This window comes from Scyliorhinus canicula, chromosome 26, assembly GCF_902713615.1.
Source record: "Scyliorhinus canicula chromosome 26, sScyCan1.1, whole genome shotgun sequence".
Classification (NCBI taxonomy): domain Eukaryota; kingdom Metazoa; phylum Chordata; class Chondrichthyes; order Carcharhiniformes; family Scyliorhinidae; genus Scyliorhinus; species Scyliorhinus canicula.
The window spans coordinates 8,683,703-8,703,900 of record NC_052171.1 but is presented as its reverse complement, the minus strand read 5'-3'; the positions used below and the strand labels follow the sequence as shown (position 1 = coordinate 8,703,900).

At 49.5% G+C, this 20,198-nt stretch overlaps 1 protein-coding gene across 1 annotated transcript in view; it reads right to left on the bottom strand.

Moving 5' to 3' along the window:
- LOC119957339 (phytanoyl-CoA hydroxylase-interacting protein-like) overlaps positions 1-20,198 on the bottom strand; it is a 72,784-nt gene that overhangs the window by 40,890 nt on the left and 11,696 nt on the right. Inside the window, exon 2 of the mRNA XM_038785239.1 lies at positions 5,844-5,921. The gene's annotated coding sequence lies outside the window, so the exon portion shown is untranslated. The remainder of the gene's footprint in view (positions 1-5,843; positions 5,922-20,198) is intronic.

Here is a 20,198-nt window from a genome sequence, read left to right as displayed (position 1 = left end):
GATGCCGTGCCAATTTTCTGTTTTCAGACTGCCATCGCAGTTGTAAGGGGACTCTCCGGGGTACCATCATTGTACCCCGGCTCTAATATTGGAAGGCAATCACTCGTAAAACAGCCTCAATTCAGTTAAAGCATGGATAGCTCCCAGGGACGAGGGAAGGTGACTTGGGCAAAAGCTAATCATTTATTTTTTGGAATTAGAGGCTTGGTATGAAGTGATTGCAGCAAGGGGGTTCCCATTGTGTTAGGGGATATAGAGGTGGGTGAGGCCTGTAGCAGAGGTGGGTGAGGCCTGTAGCAGAGGTGGGTGAGGCCTGTAGCAGAGGTGGGTGAGGCCTGTAGCAGAGGTGGGTGAGGCCTGTAGCAGAGGTGGGTGAGGCCTGTAGCAGAGGTGGGTGAGGCCTGTAGCAGAGGTGGGTGAGGCCTGTAGCAGAGGTGGGTGAGGCCTGCAGCAGAGGTGGGTGAGGCCTGCAGCAGAGGTGGGTGAGGCCTGTAGCAGAGGTGGGTGAGGCCTGTAGCAGAGGTGGGTGAGGCCTGTAGCAGAGGTGGGTGAGGCCTGTAGCAGAGGTGGGTGAGGCCTGCAGCAGAGGTGGGTGAGGCCTGCAGCAGAGGTGGATGAGGCCTGTAGCAGAGGTGGATGAGGCCTGTAGCAGAGGTGGGTGAGGCCTGCAGCAGAGGTGGGTGAGGCCTGCAGCAGAGGTGGGTGAGGCCTGTAGCAGAGGTGGGTGAGGCCTGCAGCAGAGGTGGGTGAGGCCTGTAGCAGAGGTGGGTGAGACCTGCAGCAGAGGTGGGTGAGGCCTGTAGCAGAGGTGGGTGAGGCCTGTAGCAGAGGTGGGTGAGGCCTGCAGTAGAGGTGGGTGAGGCCTGTAGCAGAGGTGGGTGAGGCCTGCAGCAGAGGTGGGTGAGGCCTGTAGCAGAGGTGGATGAGGCCTGTAGCAGAGGTGGGTGAGGCCTGTAGCAGAGGTGGGTGAGGCCTGTAGCAACAGTGTTTGTAGAGAGGTTGTGAGTGTTGCTAGACAAGGGGACGTATTTGTTCACTGGACAAGAAAGTCACAGAGCGTAAAACCTCATTCACTAAAAAAGGGCCCTAAAGTGAGGAACATGAAATACAGTTATTTACGTCAGTGTGAGGCACAGAGGGACAAACCCAAGGAAACTACCATGATCAGTTTAGACTCAACTGGAGCTTTGTGTCCCGTTCTGGGCAGCTCGCTTTAGGAAGGAGGTGAAAGCTTTAGAGAGGGCGGGGCAAGGATTGGCAAGGATGGTTCCAGAGATAAGGGACTTCAGATGGAGAAGCTGAGGCTGTCCCCTTTCGAGCAGAGCGGGGAGGAGGGGGGGGGGGGGGGGGGGGGGGGGGGGTTTGATTGAGGCGTTCAAAATTATGAGGGGGATCCAGACTGCCCCGGCCTTGGGCAGGAGTCAGCCTCCTAAAGCTGGGCCCTGGAGAGTCAGAGCTGCTCATTTCTATAGCAGCCTCCCATTGCCCAGGCTGGAGATCCGGGAGAAACATTTCTTGGGCTCCGATGATGGGGAAACAATCACATTCGTCCAAAGAGCTGGCGCAGGCAAGATAGACCGAATGGCCTCCTTCTGTATTATTTAAGGTAGCCATGATGTGGAGATGCCAGAGTTGGACTGGGGCGAGCACAGTAAGAAGTCTTACAACACCAGGTACCTGAGGAAGGAGCAGAAAGCTAGTGATTTGAAACAAACCTGTTGGACTTTAACCTGGTGTTGTAAGACTTCTTACTGTATTATTGAAGATTCCACAAAACAGGCACTAATATCTTGCACAAAGGTGAATCGCAATAATAATCTTTATTGTCACAAGTAGGCTGACATTAACACTGCAATGAAGTTACTGTCAAAAGCCCCTAGTCGCCACATTCCGGCGCCTGTTCGGGTACACAGAGGGAGAATTCAGAATGTCCAAATTACCTAACAAGTATGTCTTTCGGGATGAGGAAGCCGCAGCACCCGGAGGAAACCTATGCAGACACGGGGAGAACACGCAGACTCCGCACAGACTGACCCAAGCAGGGAATTGAACCTGGGACCCTTATGTCGCGAAGCAACAGTGATAACCACCGTGCTACTGTGCTGCCCCTTATTTTTTTCACTGTTAGGCACAGATGGGATTGAGATGAATAAACTATGGAGCCAGGAAGCTGACCTCCACGGGGTAACTTGAGGTGCAAAGCCATCCTGGTCAGAACCCTGTGACGCTAGAAAGCTGCAGGGCTGAGGGCCCAACAGCAGCCTCTGGCATGGACGCTTGTTGGCAACATCGTCCCGATGCCCAGTGGGCAAGTTGGCAACCTTTCCCAGAGAACCACAGGACACTGGTGTGAGAAACGGAACAACAGCATAAAACAAGCTTGTTTTCCATGCAAGGCTGCTAGAACAGACAAAGCTATTAGGGGAATGCTCAATTGTAAGAGGTAATTGAATCCGAGTCAATCAAAGCAGTTAAAAGGAAGATTTGAAGAGGAAAAGTATTAAAAGCTGCAAGGAGAGAGAGAGGCTTAGTGTATGTCACTGATGTGTGAATACAGTAACCAGAAGATATGCTTGTTCCTGATTCCATAAATCTCTGATGTAGAAGGGATTCATAGAATCCTTACAGTGCAGAAGGAAACTATTCAGCCCTTCAAGTCTGCACCAACCCTCTGACAGAGCACCCTACCTCGGCCCACTCCCCCCGACCTATCTCTGTAACCCCACTTTGGGGCAATTTAGCTTAGCCAATCCAGCTAACCTGCACATCTTTGGACTGTGGGAGGAAACCCATGAAGATACAGGGAGAATGGACAAACTCTACGGGAGTGTTTGATCTAAACCCACGTATCTAATCCACACTGTACATGGCTTGACATCGCAGCAATGCGATGTGGGGAAATGGCGGCATAGTAACGCAGTAGCGTCACTGGACTGATTATGCTGAGGCCCAGCCAGGCTATTGCTCTGTGGACACAGGTTCGAATCCCACCATGGCAGCTGGTGGAATTTAAATTTGATTAATTCATACAAAATTCAATCAATTAATAAATCTAATATTGAATTGAAAGCTGGTCCCCGTAACGGTGTGCACGATGACCATTTAAAAACCCTCTTGGGAAGCGGGAACGTAAAATTCAGGCCAGTGTCAGCTTTAAACATTCACACATCATTTGCGTCATGACCCAGCCTGGCTTACACCTGATTCCAGACTCCTAACCACCCCCCTAAAATGGCCGATTAAGCCCCCCAGTTGGACCAAATCGCCACAGAAACGCCAAACCAGATAGACAGCGGCATTTCAAGAAGGTGGCTCACGACCACAGTTAGGGATGGGTAATAACCGCTGCTGTGGTCTACGACGCCAACATCCCATAAAAATAATTTTTAAAAAACAAAAAGAAAATCACTGAAATAATGGCCTTAATTTTTAGGACGGCGAGGGGCTTGACCTATCCCCACTGAATTCTACAGGCCCACTGCCAATTTACGCTCTCATGAGTATTGATTGATAGGAGGCTGGATATCATAGAATCATAGAATTTACAGTGCAGAAGGAGAACAATTGGCCCATTGGGTCTGCACCGGCTCTTGGAAAGAGCTGCCTACTTAAGCCCATGCCTCTACCCTATCTCCTTAACCCAGTAACCCCACCTACCCTTTTTGCACACTGAGGGGCAATTTATCGCGGCCAATCCACCTAACCTGCACATCTTTGGACTGTGGGAGGAAACCGGAGCACCCGGAGGAAACCCACGCAGACACGGGGAGAATGTGCAGACTATGCACGGACAGTCACCCTAGGTCGGAATTGAACCCAGGCTGCTGGAGCTGTGAGGCAGCAGTGCTAACCACTGTGCCACCGTCCTCTCTTGGAAGGAAGTCCCGCCTTGGAGAGCTGCCAGCCATTCAGATTGCCCAACTGCTCTGCAACCCATCCAGGCACAGCGCTGCAGTGGCCGGAAGAGGCACTGCAGTGACGTGCCTGGGACAAAGTGTCGGGACATGGAAGCCAGATAAGGGGTCCTGGGGGGAGGGTGGGTAGGCCAGTGAGGGGAGGGGGGGGGGGGCAGCGGTGCCTGTGCCTAGAGGGGAGGGTACCCCCAGTCAGAAGAGAGCTTCTGATCGAGGCTTCTCCTTTCCCCGGCTTTCCCGAATGCTTAGGATTTTAAAATGTTCTATTTCCCACCCTGATCTATTGACGCCCCCCAGCCTAAAAATTGAGGCTGGGCAGGAAAAGGTTCTGAAGTGGACGTTAAGTGGTCGCTCATAACCCGCCCGGGGGAGCGTAAAATTCAGGCTGGTGTCAGCTTTAAACATTCACACATCATTTGCGAGATGTCAATCCTTCTCCATTAAACCCATTAACTCCACAACAACCACCCCCACATGACTCACTGCTTGTTTTATAAAAAGAATAGTTCTTCCAGACTAATAGCAAAATCAATCAGGTCTAAACACTGCAATATAATGTGAGGCGTTAGCAAGAGGTACTCTTTTTGGAACTGACCTGTTTGATGCTGTGGATCAGAACGGCTATCGGCTAGACAAATTCCTCTGGACTAAGAACGGAGCTGACTATTTCTGCACAGACATGGACACCGCCTCTCTGATGGTGATTTGAATGTATTCATCGACTGAGCAGATCTCACATTTTCACAAAATTGTTACGGCGCTGAAGCAGGCCATTCGGCCCATCATGTCTGCACCGGCTCACCAAAGGAGAATCGTGACTTAGTGCCGTTTCCCCCCCCCCCGTACCCTTAGACATTGTTTCTGTTCAAGTAATCATCTAACACCCTCTTGAATGCCTCGATTGAAGCTGCCTCCACCACGCTTGCAGACAGTGCATTCCGGACCCCAAACCACTCGCTGGGTGGAAATGTTTTTCCTCACATCACATTTGCTTCTTTTGCAAATCACTGTTGGCCCCCCCCCCCCCCCCCCCCCCCCCCCAATCCTTTTGCCGGCAGGAACAGTTCCTCCCCATCTACTCTATCCAGCCCCCCCATGAATTTGATCATCTCTATCAAATCTCCGCTCGGGGGAGAGGGGGGGGGGGGCACAATGGTTAGCACTGCTGCCTCACGGCGCCGAGGACCCGGGTTCAAATCCCGGCCCCGGCTCACTGTCCGTGTGGAGTTTACACATTCTCCCCCGTGTCTGCGTGGGTCTCGCCCCCACAACAACCCAAAGATGTGCAGGATAGGCGGATTGGCCGACGCTCAATTGCCCTTTTATTGGAAAAAAAAATTATTGTGTAGTCTTAAATTTTTTTTAAAATCTCCACTCAGCCTCCTTCTCTCCCAGGAGAACATTCCCAACGTCTCCGATCTACCCTCACAACCGGAGTTTCTGATCCCTGAACCGTTCTTGTGAACCTCCTCTGCACTCGCTCCAATGTGTTCACATCCTTCCTGTAGTGTGGCGACCAGAACTGTGATCAATATTCCAGCCGAGGTCTAATTAGTGTCTTGTATAGTTCAGAATAACCTCCTCACTCTCGCACTCTTATTAATAAAACCCGGGATACCATATCCTTTATTAACTGCTCTCTCCACCTGTTCTGCCATCTTCAATGATCTATAAACATATGCTCTCTGGGGTTGAGAATTCCAAAGATTCACAACCTTTTGCATGGAGGAATTTCTCCGCATCTGAGTCCTGAATAGCCAACTCCCCTCAGGTCCTCTGAAGCTGCTTTGCGTTACCGGCTAGTGCAGGTGGGCAAAGAAAGCACCTTGTATAAAGTCAGCCGTTGACAGCCGCACTCACAGCCTGGAGCTTTGCTCATCTTATATTCACACTAGTTGTTCGTACAGCGTAGCAAATAAATCCTCTAACCTGCAGAGCTGAATCGCAGCCTCTCTTCCTGCAGACCGGGAGGATGATGTTGCTGCCGTCTGTAGCCGATCAGCTTTCCTGTTGCCCAGAGAGAGAAAGAGAGAGATAAATAGAGAGCAAATTGTTCAGTAATCCAGGCATGTACAGTTCTGTACAAATCCAGCACTATCAGGGTTGTCCAGGCATGCCAGCCTCATGAGTGCAGCTGCAGGGCACATACCCGTGGGTTCTGACTCACCCGCCAGAGCCTGGCAGAGCTGAGTGCACAGGCGTGAATCTCCCCCGTGAGTCTGAACACAGACTGCTCACCCCTCCCCTCCGTGAGAAGCTGGCGATCGAGTCAGCAGAGAGCTCTCTGGCACAAATCCACAAAAAGATCACTGCAGGTCTGACAGAATCAGGCAGAGAGGAGGGCAATCAGCCCATCGTGCCCATGCCAGCTCATTGCAGGAACTGCCCACATACCCACCCTCGCTTTCCCCACCAGCCCGGCAAAGATACGCCTCTTCAAGTTGATAATAATAACCGCTTCTTGTCACAAGTAGGTTTCAAATGAAGTTACTGTGAAAAGCCCCTACTCGCCACATTCCAGCGCCTGTTCGGGGAGGCCGGAACGAGTAAGATACCCCTTTGCAGCACAAGGGAGCAGTGTAGGGTTTGCAGGGTCCTCACAGACCTAGAATCACAGAATCCCTACCGTGCAGAAGGAGGCCATTCAGCCCATCGAGTCTGCACCAGCCCTCCGATAGAGCACCCGACCTAGGCCCACTCCGCCGCAAACCCTTAATCCCTTTGGATACTAAGGGCAATTTAGCATGGTCAATCCACTTAACCTGCACATCTTTGGAACTATGGGTGGAAACCGGAGGAAACCCCGCAGACACGGGGAGAACGTGCAGACTCCGCACAGTCACCCGAGGCCGGAATCGAATCCCGGACCCTGCCGCTGCGAGGCAACAGTGCTGCACGTTTCAAAAGTTTTCTTTGCCATTAATTCACGGCTGTCTTACAATCACTGGTCTTGTTTCTTAAAACTTGAAACCTCTTCTAATTTACTGTGTGGATACCACCCTCGAGGAACAACTGGAAAGTTCAGATTTATATTAGAGTGCGCGTATTATTTAGAAAAAAGACTGATGGGGCAGCACGGTGGCGCAGTGGTTAGCACTGGGACTGCGACGCCGAGGCTCCAGGTTCGATCCCGGGTCGCTGTCCGTGTGGAGTTTGCACATTCTCCCCATGTCTGCGTGGGTTTCACCCCCACAACCCAAAGATGTGCAGGGTAGGTGGATTGGCCGCGCTAAATTGCCCCTTAATTGGGAAAGAAAAATAATTGGGCATTCTAAATTTACAAACAGACTGATGCTGATCGGAAAAAACAACGGTAATTTTTTTAAGGTAGCTCATTCTGGCTTGAAAAGGTCAAGAGTTGGAAACAGAAAGGGAATCATTACACTCAATCTGTTCGGAAAGGTAATAAAGGACCCTGTCAGAACTCGGTTAATAGGGCAGCACGGTGGTGCGGTGGTTAGCACTGCTGCCTCACGGGGCCGAGGACAGTGTGGAGTTTGCACATTCTCCCCATGTCTGCGTGGGTCTCACGCCCACAACACGGGGCAGCGCGGTAGCACAATAGTTAGCACAGTAGCTTCACAGCGCCAGGGTCCCAGGTTCGATTCCCGGCTTGGGTCACTGTCTGTGCGGAGTCTGCACGTTCTCCCCGTGTCTGCGTGGGTTTCCTCCGGGTGCTCCGGTTTCCTCCCACAGTCCAAAGACGTGCAGGTTAGGTGGATTGGCCAGGCTAAAATTGCCCTTAGGTTAGGTGGGGTTACTGGTTTGCAGGGATAGGGTGGAGGTGTGGGCTTAAATGGCAAGCTCTTTCCAAGAGCAGGTGCAGACTCAAAGGGCCGAATGGCCTCCTTCAGCACTGTAAATTCTATGAACACAAAGATGTGCGGGGTAGGTGGATTGGCCACGCTAAATTATCCCTTAATTGGAAAGAAAAAATGTTGCCACTCTAATTTAGATTTAAAAACAAGAACTCTGATAGGGTGGAGGCGTGGGCTTAGGTAGGGTGCTCTTTCCAAGGGCTGTTGCAGACTGGATGGACCGAATGGCCTCCTTATGCACTGTAAATTCGATAATGCTGTTGCTTCTGAGTTTGTGGGTACAGGCCCCACTCCACAAGATCGCCGCTTCCACACCAGTGCAGTCCCGAAGGAGAGCTGCACTGTCAGAGATGCTGTCGTTTCTCACAGGAGCCATTCAAGCAAGGCTCCCTCTCCTCTCACTCATGGATATAAAAGATCCCGCGGTGCCATTTCAAAAAGAGTATGGATGGAGCGGGGAGGGTGGGAAGTGGGCAAGAGGTTTGTGCCTCACTGCGAGTGTTGTGGGTCTCCAGGCCAATCGCACAAGAAGAGAGATTATCATCACATCGTGCTGTGCGTAGATTGGCTGCCGTGCTGGCTGCAGGGACCACTCTGAAAACGACACTCTCTGGCTGTGAAGTGCTTTGGGGTGCAGACTTGAGGAAACGCGCTCTGTAAGCCCAGGCTCTTTTTCTCTCCCTCCTTCCTGACAATCACATTAACGGTGGTACGCTCAGCCAGCACAGCTCTTGCTCAGGCCTAACCAGGAACCATCCATCATCATTCTCCACCCCCCGGAGACCTGACACAATCAGATCGATGTGTTTAAACCACAGGCACATCATTCATTTACACAGCCCTGACTGGGTTAATTCCCCAGATCAGGCCGAGTCAGTCAGTGCTGATGCTGCCCCTACTGCCCTGTACCAATATTAACCCAGTTCACGATACCAATGTCCTAATCACAGCTGGCCTTTCTATTTTAGCTTCCCCTTTGCGCCGTGCAATCAACTGGTTTGCTGCCAGACCCTCACAGTGCTGCTCCATGGCCAGCTACTGCGATTGCTGGGAGGGACTTTCGGTCATTCTCTGCTCCTCCACTTATATTTTCTACACAAACGCTTTTTCCCTTAACCCCTACCCTGTTGGTGGCTCAGTCAAGGTCGAGCTTTGCAGCACGGTGGCGCCATGGTTAGCACGGCGCCGAGGACCCGTGTTCGATTCCGGCCTGGGTCATTGTCCAAGTGTAGTTTGCACATAATTATAATAATCTTTATTAGTGTCACAAGTCGGCTGACATTAACTCTGCAATGAAGTTACTGTGAAAATCCTCTCGTCGCCACACTCCGGCGCCTGTTCGGGTACACAGAGGGAGAATTCAGAATGTCCAATTCACCTAACAGCACGTCTTTCGGGACTTGTGGGAGGAAACCGGAGCACCCGGAGGAAACCCACGCAGACACAGGTAGAACGTGCAGACTACGCACAGACAGTGACCCCAGCCAGAATCGAACCTGGGACCCCGGGAAGCAAAGTGCTATCCACTGTGGTACTGTGGCCCCATGTGTTACTGTGCTGCCCATAATTCTCCCCGTGACTGCGTGGGTCCCACTCCCACAACCCAAAGAAGCACAGGGAAGGTGGATTGGCCATGCTAAATTGCCCCTTTATTGGAAAAAAAAAATTTCTAATACAAGTCAAGGTTGAGCATGCATTATTCTGAGCTTCGATGATTTATTGCCCCGTTTCCTTTACCCGCCTTATCAGAGAACGTTCTAATGGCTATGCAGCACCCAACCCCACCCCCCTCCCAAGAGAGGGCCATTATCAGAGTGGAGGTGACTGAGCTTCCAGCAAACCCAATGGACTGAAGTGTGTTTCTCTCCAACAGCAAAAGGCTGCAACCTGCAACACCGGGCTCCTGGAGCCTTTAATGCCAAAGCAATCACACATTAACCATCCTTCACGTCGGTCTTGAACTGCCTTCTGGACTCCACACTGAGTTCAATCATTTTATGATCTCTGCCTCCATTCTACTTCAGAATACTTCCCTGATATTTTTTTCTTCATTTTTCTCTACTTTCCTTCACTTTGCAACCAGACGGCAATGCTTTTCCCATGCACACCTTTTGTCACTGTACCTGTCCCCATTACCACTTCCGTCGGCCTTGCACCATAAGCCATTCAGCAATTTAATATCTCCTGCCCTCCACACAATAGCAGACTGTAATAAGTCCACAGAGGTAGAAGTCCCGTCACCAGATTTCCTTTAATTTGCAAAACCAACAGCCAAACAACCTTGTCCATTCAGTCTGCTGTCTACACCGGGAGTGCAGAGGATCTGACACTCCCTATATACACAGAAAGGGGTTCCCTAATTGGGCCACTAATCAGGCAACTCATATTCTAATTGGCCAATCTCAAAGGCCTGGCCCAAGTCATTATTACACTGACCTTGCTATTCTTCGTCTTCCTTTGACCCCCCCACCACACATTTACTTAAAGCCTTTTTTTTAAATTTGGTCACGGGATGAGCTGCCTTCTTGAGCCGCTGCAGTCCGTGTGATGTAGGTACACACACAGTGCTGATAGGGAGGGAGTTCCAGGATTTTGACCCAGCGACAGTGAAGGAACGGCCGATATATTTCCAAGTCGGGGCGGTGAGTGACTTGGAGGGGAACCTCCAGGTGGTGGGGTTCCCAGGTATCTGCTGCCTTTGTCCTTCTAGATGGTAGAGGCCGTGGGTTTGGAAGGTGCTGCCTAAGGAGCCTTGGTGAGTTGCTGCAGTGCATCTTGTAGATGGTACACACGGCTGCCACTGTGCGTCGGTGGGGGAGGGAGTGAATGTTTGTGGATGGGGTGCCGATCAAGCGGGGCTGCTTTGTCCTGGATGGTGTGGAGCTTCTGAAGTGTTGTTGGGAGCTGCACTCATCCAGGCAAGTGGAGAGTATTCCATCACACTCCTGACTTGTGCCTTGTAGATGGTGGACAGGCTTTGGGGGGGGTCAGGAGGTGAGTTACTCCCAGCCTCTGACCTGCTCTTGTAACTACAGTATTTATATGGCTGGGTCCAGTTCAGTGTCCAGTCAATGGTAACCTCCAGGAGATAAATCACTTGGTTGCATGGTGATCCAAAAACAACCTCTCTAAATGTCAGAAAGCCCAAGGAACTGATCATCGACTTCAGGAAGCGTAGTATCCCATCTGCATCAATGACTCTGAAGTGCAGATGGTCGATAGCTTTAAGTTCCTGGGGGTCACCATCAACAAAAGTCTGTCCTGGTCCACTCATGTTGATGCATCACTCAAGAAAGCCCAACGACGCCTCTACTTCCTACGGAAGCTAAAGAAATTTTGCATCGACTCTCACAAACTTCCACAGAAGTGCGATAAAGAGCATCCAATCCGGCTGCATCACAGCTTGGTATGGCAACTGCTCGGCCCAAGATCGCAAGAAACCTCAGAGTGTGGTGAACTCAGCCCAATATAGAACATTACAGCGCAGTACAGGCCCTTCGGCCCTCAATGTTGCGCCGATCTGTGAAACCCCTCTAAAGCCCATCTGCACTATTCCCTTATCATCCATATGTCTATCCAATGACCATTTGAATGCGTTTAGTGTTGGCAAGTCCACTACTGTTGCAGGCAGGGCATTCCACGCCCTTACTACGCTCTGAGTAAAGAACGTACCTCTGATATCTGTCCTATATCTATCTCCCCTCAATTTAAAGCTATGTCCCCTCGTGCTGGACATCACCATCCGAGGAAAAAGGCTCTCACTGTCCACCGTATCTAATCCTCTGATCATCTTGTACGCCTCAATTAAGTCACCTCTTAACCTTCTTCTCTAACGAAAACAGCTTTAAGTCCCTCAGCCTTTCCTCATAAGATCTTCCCTCCATACCAGGCAACATCCTGGTAAATCTCCTCTGCACCCTTTCCAATGCTTCCACATCCTTCCTATAATGCGGCGACCAGAACTGCACGCAATACTCCAAATGTGGCCGCACCAGAGTTTTGTACAACTGCAACATGACCTCATGGCTCCGAAACTCAATCCCTCTACCAATAAAAGCTAACACACCGTACGCCTTCTTAACAACCCTATCAACCTGGGTGGCAACTTTCAGGGATCTATGTACATGGACACCGAGATCTCTCTGCTCATCCACACTACCAAGAATCTTACCATTAGCCCAGTACTCTGTCTTCCTGTTATTCCTTCCAAAATGAATTACCTCACACTTTTCTGCATTAAACTCCATTTGCCACCTGTCAGCCCAGCTCTGCAGCTTATCTATGTCCCTCTGTAATCTGCAACATCCTTCCGCACTGTCCACAAATCCACCGACTTTAGTATCATCTGCAAATTTACTCACCCATCCTTCTACACCCTCCTCCAGGTTATTTATAAAAATGACAAACAGCAGTGGCCCCAAAACAGATTCTTGTGATACACCACTAGTAACTGAACACCAGGCTGAACATTTCCCATCAACCACCACCCTCTGTCTTCTTCCAGCTAGCCAATCTCTGATCCAAACTGCGAAATCACCCTGAATCCCATGCCTCCGTATTTTCTGCAATAGCCTACCATGGGGAACCTTATCAAATGCTTTACTCAAATCCATATACACCACATCAACTGCTTTACCCTCGTTCACCTGTTTGGTCACCTTCTCAAAGAACTCAAGAAGGTTTGTGAGGCATGACCTACCCTTCACAAAACCGTGTTGACTATTCCTAATCAAATTATTCCTTTCTAGATGATTATAAATCCTGTCTCTTATAAACCTTTCCAAAACTTTGCCACAACAGAAGTAAGGCTCACTGGTCTATAGTTACCAGGGTTGTCTCTACTCCCCTTCTTAAACAAGGAGACAACATTTGCTATCCTCCAGTCTTCTGGCACTATTCTTGTAGACAATGACTACATAAAGATCAAAGCCAAAGGCTCAGCAATCTCCTCCTTAGCTTCCCAGAGAATCCTAGGATAAATCCCATCGGGCCCAGGGGACTTATCTATTTTCACACTTTCCAGAATTGCTAACACCTCCTCCTTATGAACCTCAAGCCCTTCTAGTCAAGTAGCCTGTACCTCAGTATTCTCCTCAACAATATTGTCTTTTTCCTGCGTGAATACTGCCGAAAAATACTCATTTAGCAACTCTCCTATCTCCTCGGACTCCACGCACAACTTCCCACTACTGTCCTTGACTGGCCCTACTCTTACCCTAGTCATTCTTTTGTTTTTTGCCACCCGCACATTGATTCTGTCTACACCTCCCACTGCCTCAGGAAGGCAGACAGCTTTATCAGAGACCCCTCCCACCCAGGCATTGCCTTCTTCCAGACCCTTTCATCAGGCAGAGGGTACAGAAGTCTGAAGACCCGCACATAATAATAATAATAATAATCACATATTGTCACAAGTAGGCTTCAATGAAGTTACTGTGAAAAGCCCCTAGTTGCCACATTCCGGCGCCTGTTCAGGGAGGCTGGTACGGGAATTGAACCCACGCTGTTGGCCTTGTTCTGCATTACAAGCCAGCTATTTAGCCCACTGTGCTAAACCAGTCCCTAATTCTTCCCCACAGCTACAAGACTCCTCAATGACTCCCCCTCGGACTGATCTGTTCCCTGTAAGAACACTATTCACGACGCCCTATGCTGCTCTTGCTCACATATTTGCTTTGTTTGGCCCCTTGTTCCGCACTGTAACCAATCACTGTTTGTCGATGTACCATTTGTCAATGTTCTCTGTTGATTATTCTTTTTGTCTACAATGTACGTACTGTGTACGTTCCCTCGGCCGCAGAAAAATACTTTTCACTGTACTTCGGTACACGTGACAATAAATCAAAGCAAAGGATGTTGATTGTGGAGGATTCAGCAATGGTAATGCCACTGAATGTCAAGGGGAGGTGGTTAGATTCTCTCTTGTTGGAGATGGTCATTGCCTGGCACTTGTGTGGCACGAGTGTAACTTGCCACTTGTCTGCCCAGCCCTGAAAGTTGTCTTGCTGCACATGGGGCATGGATTGTTTCAGCATCTGAGGAGTTGTGCTCTGCACCGGGTGGAGCCTGTTTGAAAGGCCGTGATCGTATTGTACCACTGATCCGAGACTGGGCAAAGCACAGAGTGCTGGCTCGAAATGCCAGCCGGAGAGCCCTGTTTCTTGGCCAGTTATATTTTTAATCCTTTTGAGAGAACGGGCAAGAGGCCCAGATTCCTCAAAGCATTAAAAGATGGCAGAGTAAATTATAAGTGGCCCGGGATGCTAAGAAACCCAAGCAGTGCCACACAACACGGTCATTGAACCTGAAGTGGCACATGTAGATGGACATACCAGCAGAGACCTGCAAATCACAGATCAAATTGGTATCTGCAGTGTAATTTAAATGCAGGATTTCTGTTTATTCGTTTCATCAAAGACTTGAATAGAATCAAGCTTTCTAACTCTGGAAAAAGCTTCCAAAATCTGTCGCTGTGTAAAAACAGGTTGAGGAATTATAAATACAAATTTTGTCAAGAGTCCGGCCTCGTGACTTTATCGTCACAGATTCTGAAAGTCTAATCAGGGACCATTTTCGTCCGTATTCAAAAGGCAGGTTTTAGCCCAGTAGGCTCAACATTATTCGAGATTTAAACGTTCTAATTTCCTCAGAACTGGCCCGTAATAATCTATTATCAAAGAAAACAGCTTGCTAATTATCAACCTTGTTTCGTGACGAATTTAGGATTCACGTTTCGTAGCAAGGTTACCTGAGAGATTGTGCGGTGCCCATTGGAGTTACACTCTGGAGGGTGCAGGATGTTAGCATCTTCTTCGTCTAGAATCAGTGCCGAGGGAAAGCTATGCTATCAGAGGGTCATCCGAGAGCTTTTCTAAAACCACTTTGTTCAGAGCGGGCCTCTTCATGTTTAGCACAAAGAACAGTCCTTGGCATAATATGTTTTATCCGATGAGTCATCGATGAAGTACTTTCTTTCCCTTCAGTTCACCTTTCATCCCGTGATCATTTTTCAAAAGATTTTCAATTAAGGGGCAATTTAGCGCGGCCAATCCACCTACCCTGCACATCTTTGGATTGTGGAGGCGAAACCCACGCAAACACGGGGAGAATGTGCAAACTCCACACGGACAGTGACCCAGGGCCGGGATCGAACCCAGGTTCTCGGCGCCGTGAGGCAGCAGTGCTAACCTCTGCGCCGCAATGCCGCCCCCTTCATTCCGTGACCAAGTGGGCTGGGGAAAAGATTCCCCCCCCCCCATTCCCATTCCACCAGCCCTCCCGAGTGTGGCTGGATGTAACGTTTGGGAGGATTATGAGATGGGTGTGCGATGAATTGCTTTCTGATGTCCTCCCTCTCTCTTTCCCTCTCTCTCTCTCTTCTCTGGAGAGATTTCTGTGCTCAGTGATTGGCATCGGGAAACAAGATGGAAGGTTGGGAGCTTGACCTGAACTCTCCATGAGAGATGACGGATACTGGGCTGTCATTTAGAGAGGCTGAGGATAGAAGCCGCAGAGGGGAACCTCTTTGAAAAGTGTAATTATAGAACATAGAACAGTACAGCACAGAACAGGCCCTTCGGCCCTCGATGTTGTGCCGAGCATTGTCCAAAAACAAGATCAAGCTGTCCCACCCCCTGTCATTTTGGTGTGCTCCATGTGCCTATCCAATAAGATCAAGCGCCGGATCAAGCCCAAGATGAGGGGCAGATGCCTTTTCCTGTCAGCTTGGATCTTGTATGTTTTTCTTGTGGCGACCAAGGGCTGGATTCTCCAAAAATGGGGCTATGTCCCCACGCCGGCGTAAAAACGCTGGCGTTTCACTCCAGACTTTCCTGAAAAAAATATTCAGCAATTCACTTGCCTGCAGGGAGCTGGTCGATTCTCCGTCCAGCGCCAAACGCGAATTCGGCATGGGACTGCGGAGAATCCAGCCCCATGAATTGGTACCAATTTGGATTGGTTTTTGGAGCAAGCAATGAGATGGATTGAGGGTTTGCCCTGTCCATGCCACATTAGTTTTGTCAATAAATGTAAAAAAATGAAGTGCTGAAAGAGGAAATCGGGAGCAAAAGACAAAACATTTTGGATCATCGTTTGGTTCATGGAATCAATTTAAATAATCTTTTTTGGCACCAAGAGGTAGATTTTGACATTGTACGGACTCGCTAGCACCCATCGTAAATGATCAAAATCTGCCCCAAAGGGGGAATCTAAGGGAACGAGAATTCATTAACACAAAGGGGTTTTTTGGACAGTGTCTGTCATAGCGTTTAAGTGGGACACAAGTGGGATAAATAATGGGAAATGAGGAAATGGCTGAGGAACTGAACAGGTTTTTTTTTTGGGTCGGTCTTCACAGTGGAAGACACAAATAACATGCCAGCGACTGATAGAAATGAGGCTATGACAGGTGAGGACCTTGAGAGGATTGTTATCACTAAGGAGGGAGTGATGGGCAAGCTAATGGGGCTAAAGGTAGACAAGTCTCCTGGCCCTGAGGGAATGCATCCCAGAGTACGAAAAGAGATGGCTAGGGAAATTGCAGATGCACTAGTGATAATTTACCGAAATTCACTAGACTCTGGGGTGGTCCCGGTGGATTGGAAATTAGCAAACGTGACGCCACTGTTTAAAAAAGGAGGTAGGCAGAAAGCAGGAAATTATAGGCCAGTGAGTTTAACTTTGGTAATAGGGAAGATGCTGGAATCTATCATCAAGGAAGAAATAGCGAGGCATCTGGATAGAAATTGTCCCATTGGGCAGACGCAGCATGGGTTCGTAAAAGGCAGTTCATGCCTAACTAATTTAGTGGAATTTTTTGAGGACATTACCAGTGCGGTAGATAACGGGGAGCCGATGGATGTGGTATATCTGGATTTCCAGAAAGCCTTTGACAAGGTGCCACACAAAAGGTTGCTGCATAAGATAAAGATGCATGGCATTAAGGGTAAAGTAGTAGCATGGATAGAGGATTGGTTAATTAATAGAAAGCAAAGAGTTGGGATAAATGGGTGTTTCTCTGGTTGGCAATCAGTAGCTAGTGGTGTCCCTCAGGGATCCGTGTTGGGCCCACAATTGTTCACAATTTACATAGATGATTTGGAGTTGGGGACCAAGGGCAATGTGTCCAAGTTTGCAGATGACACTAAGATGAGTGGTAAAGCGAAAAGTGCAGAGGATACTGGAAGTCTGCAGAGGGATTTGGATAGGTTAAGTGAATGGGCTCGGGTCTGGCAGATGGAATACAATGTTGACAAATGTGAGGTTATCCATTTTGGTAGGAATAACAGCAAACGGGATTATTATTTAAACGATAAAATATTAAAGCATGCCGCTGTTCAGAGAGACTTGGGTGTGCTAGTGCATGAGTCACAGAAGGTTGGTTTACAAGTGCAACAGGTGATTAAGAAGGCAAATGGAATTTTGTCCTTCATTGCTAGAGGGATGGAGTTTAAGACTAGGGAGGTTATGTTGCAATTGTATAAGGTGTTGGTGCGGCCACACCTGGAGTATTGTGTTCAGTTTTGGTCTCCTTACTTGAGAAAGGACGTACTGGCGCTGGAGGGTGTGCAGAGGAGATTCACTAGGTTAATCCCAGAGCTGAAGGGGTTGGATTATGCGGAGAGGTTGAGTAGACTGGGACTGTACTCGTTGGAATTTAGAAGGATGAGGGGGGATCTTATAGAAACATTTGAAATTATGAAGGGAATAGATAGGATAGATGCGGGCAGGTTGTTTCCACTGGCGGGTGACAGCAGAAATAGGGGGCATAGCCTCAAAATAAGGGGAAGTAGATTTAGGACTGAGTTTAGGAGGAACTTCTTCACCCAAAGGGTTGTGAATCTATGGAATTCCTTGCCCAGTGAAGCAGTTGAGGCTCCTTCATTACATGTTTTTAAGGTAAAGATAGATAGTTTTTTGAAGAATAAAGGGATTAAGGGTTATGGTGTTCGGGCCGGAAAGTGGGGCTGAGTCCACAAAAGATCAGCCATGATCTAATTGAATGGCGGAGCAGGCTCGAGGGGCCAGATGGCCTACTCCTGCTCCTAGTTCTTATGTTCTTATGTTCTTATGTTCTTATATCAAGATGGAGGAAATCTGAAAGTGTACTGCGAAAGAGTCAGTGAGTTTGGAGTACATCACTCTGATGTGGAGCTAGCACCAACACAGATGTAATAGGCTGAATGGCCTGCTTGTGGATCAGCATGTGACTTTGTGCTCCACTGTCAGGGGGTCAGTACTGAGGGAGCGCTGCATTGTCAGAGGGTCGGTACTGAGGGAGTGCTGCACTGTCAGAGGGTCAGTACTGAGGGAGCGCTGCACTGTCAGAGAGTCAGTACTGAGGGAGTGCTGCACTGTCAGAGGGTCAGTACTGAGGGAGTGCTGCATTGTCAGAGGGTCGGTACTGAGGGAGTGCTGCACTGTCAGAGGGTTAGTACTGAGGGAGTGCTGCACTGAGGGAGTGCTGCACTGTCAGAGGGTCAGTACTGAAGGAGTGCTGCACTGAGGGAGTGCTGCACTGTCAGAGGGTCAGTACTGAGGGAGCGCTGCACTGTCAGAAGGTCAGTACTGAGGGAGCGCTGCACTGTCAGAGGGTCAGTACTGAGGGAGTGCTGCACTGTCAGAGGGTCAGTACTGAGGTAGCGCCGCACTGTCAGAGGGTCAGCACTGAGGGAGTGCTGCACTGTCAGAGGATCAGTACTGAGGGAGTGCTGCACTGTCAGAGGATCAGTACTGAGGGAGTGCTGCACTGTCAGTGGGTCAGTACTGAGGGAGTGCTGCACTGTCAGAGGGTCAGTACTGAGGGAGCGCCGCACTGTCAGAGGGTCAGTATTGAGGGAGTGCTGCACTGTCAGAGGGTCAGTACTGAGGGAGTGCTGCACTGTCAGAGGGTCAGTACTGAGGGAGTGCTGCACTGTCAGAGGGTCAGTACTGAGGGAGTGCCGCACTGTCAGAGGGTCAGTACTGAGGGAGTGCTGCACTGTCAGAGGGTCAGTACTGAGGGAGTGCCGCACTGTCAGAGGGTCTGTACTGAGTGAGCGCCGCACTGTTAGAGGCGCACACTGAGGGAGCTCGTCATTGTCGGAAGGTGCGCTTTTTTGACTGATATTTAACCGAGTCTCTCTCATCTGAATTTCAACAAAATGCAGGGCTGCTCGCCCCAGTCCCCTGGCCAATGTAACCATCCTCAAACCGATTACCGATCCATGATCACAACACTGCCTGTGGGAGCTTACTGTGCACCAGGTTGCTGCTGCAATTCCGACATTCTCTCAGTGACTACACTTGCCAAGCGGTGTAAAGTGCTTAGGGACTATCCTGGGGTGCGAAGGGCCATAAGGGCTATATAAATACTGCTGCGTTTGTGTTCAGCAATAGATGAACCCCTTTTGGGATCACACAGGCTGCAGGTGGAGATGGTGTGATCGTCAACCTCACACTTGCCAGGCTTGTGATCGTTTAATGTTCCTGTTCCACAGGTTGCTATGTTCATCAAGGTGAAAAATGGCAGTAAAAATACAACTCGCCTCGTCATACCCTCTGTGTGTGGTGAGTCTCGCACTGAACGAGATGCAGTTGCTTGTTGCAGATGGATATATGAGCTTAGGGAGTGCGGGGGGGGGGGGGGGGGGGGAGGAATCATTGGTCAAGAGGTCAAGTGAGCTTCCCGCTCGTCTTCGAATAACGCCATGGGATCTCTTAACATTCACCGCACTGGAAGGATGGAATTTTGTTCCACGTCTGCTCCGAAAGACGGCACCGTCAAGAGTTCCCCCCCACCCGAGGCGGCACGGTGGCACAGTGGTTAGCACTGCTGCCTACGGTGCTGAGGATCCAGGTTCGATTCCGGCCCCGGGTCACTGTCCATGTGGAGTTTGCACATTCTCCCCGTGTCTGCGTGGGTTTCGCCCCCTCAACCCAAAGATGTGCAGGGTATGTGGATTGGTCACGCTAAATTGCCCCTTAAAAAAAAAGAATTGGGTACTCTAAATTTATTTTTTATAAAACAGTCCCCCCCCATCTCGGGTATCATCCTTTCAAACCTGCTCTCACTGTCCTCTCAGTCCTTGCTAACTACCACTCCATCTTCAACTACCCTTATCTTTTCAACGTTCTTGTATATGGTCTCAGAGCTGTGTCCTTCTTTCCAACAACTCCCTATCTGAAGCTTTCCGATGGGTTCCTTGCCCTGCCTCAGCTCTGAAGTGGCCTTCAGCAGTCACAGAGAGCGTCCTCGATCAAAGGACTCAGGTGGGTGGATACGGAAAGGATATCTCCTCTTCAGGGTGTAGTGTTATGGGCCAGGGTTTAGAGAACCCCAACGTGTATCATGGAGTTCACCTGACCCACAACTTTGAATAGATTGTAGTTATGGGGAACACACGGGCCTACTCTGCAGCTGTGATACAACAGAGATCGACAGTACTTTTAAATTAAAATAATGTTTATTTATGAAACCAGTTGG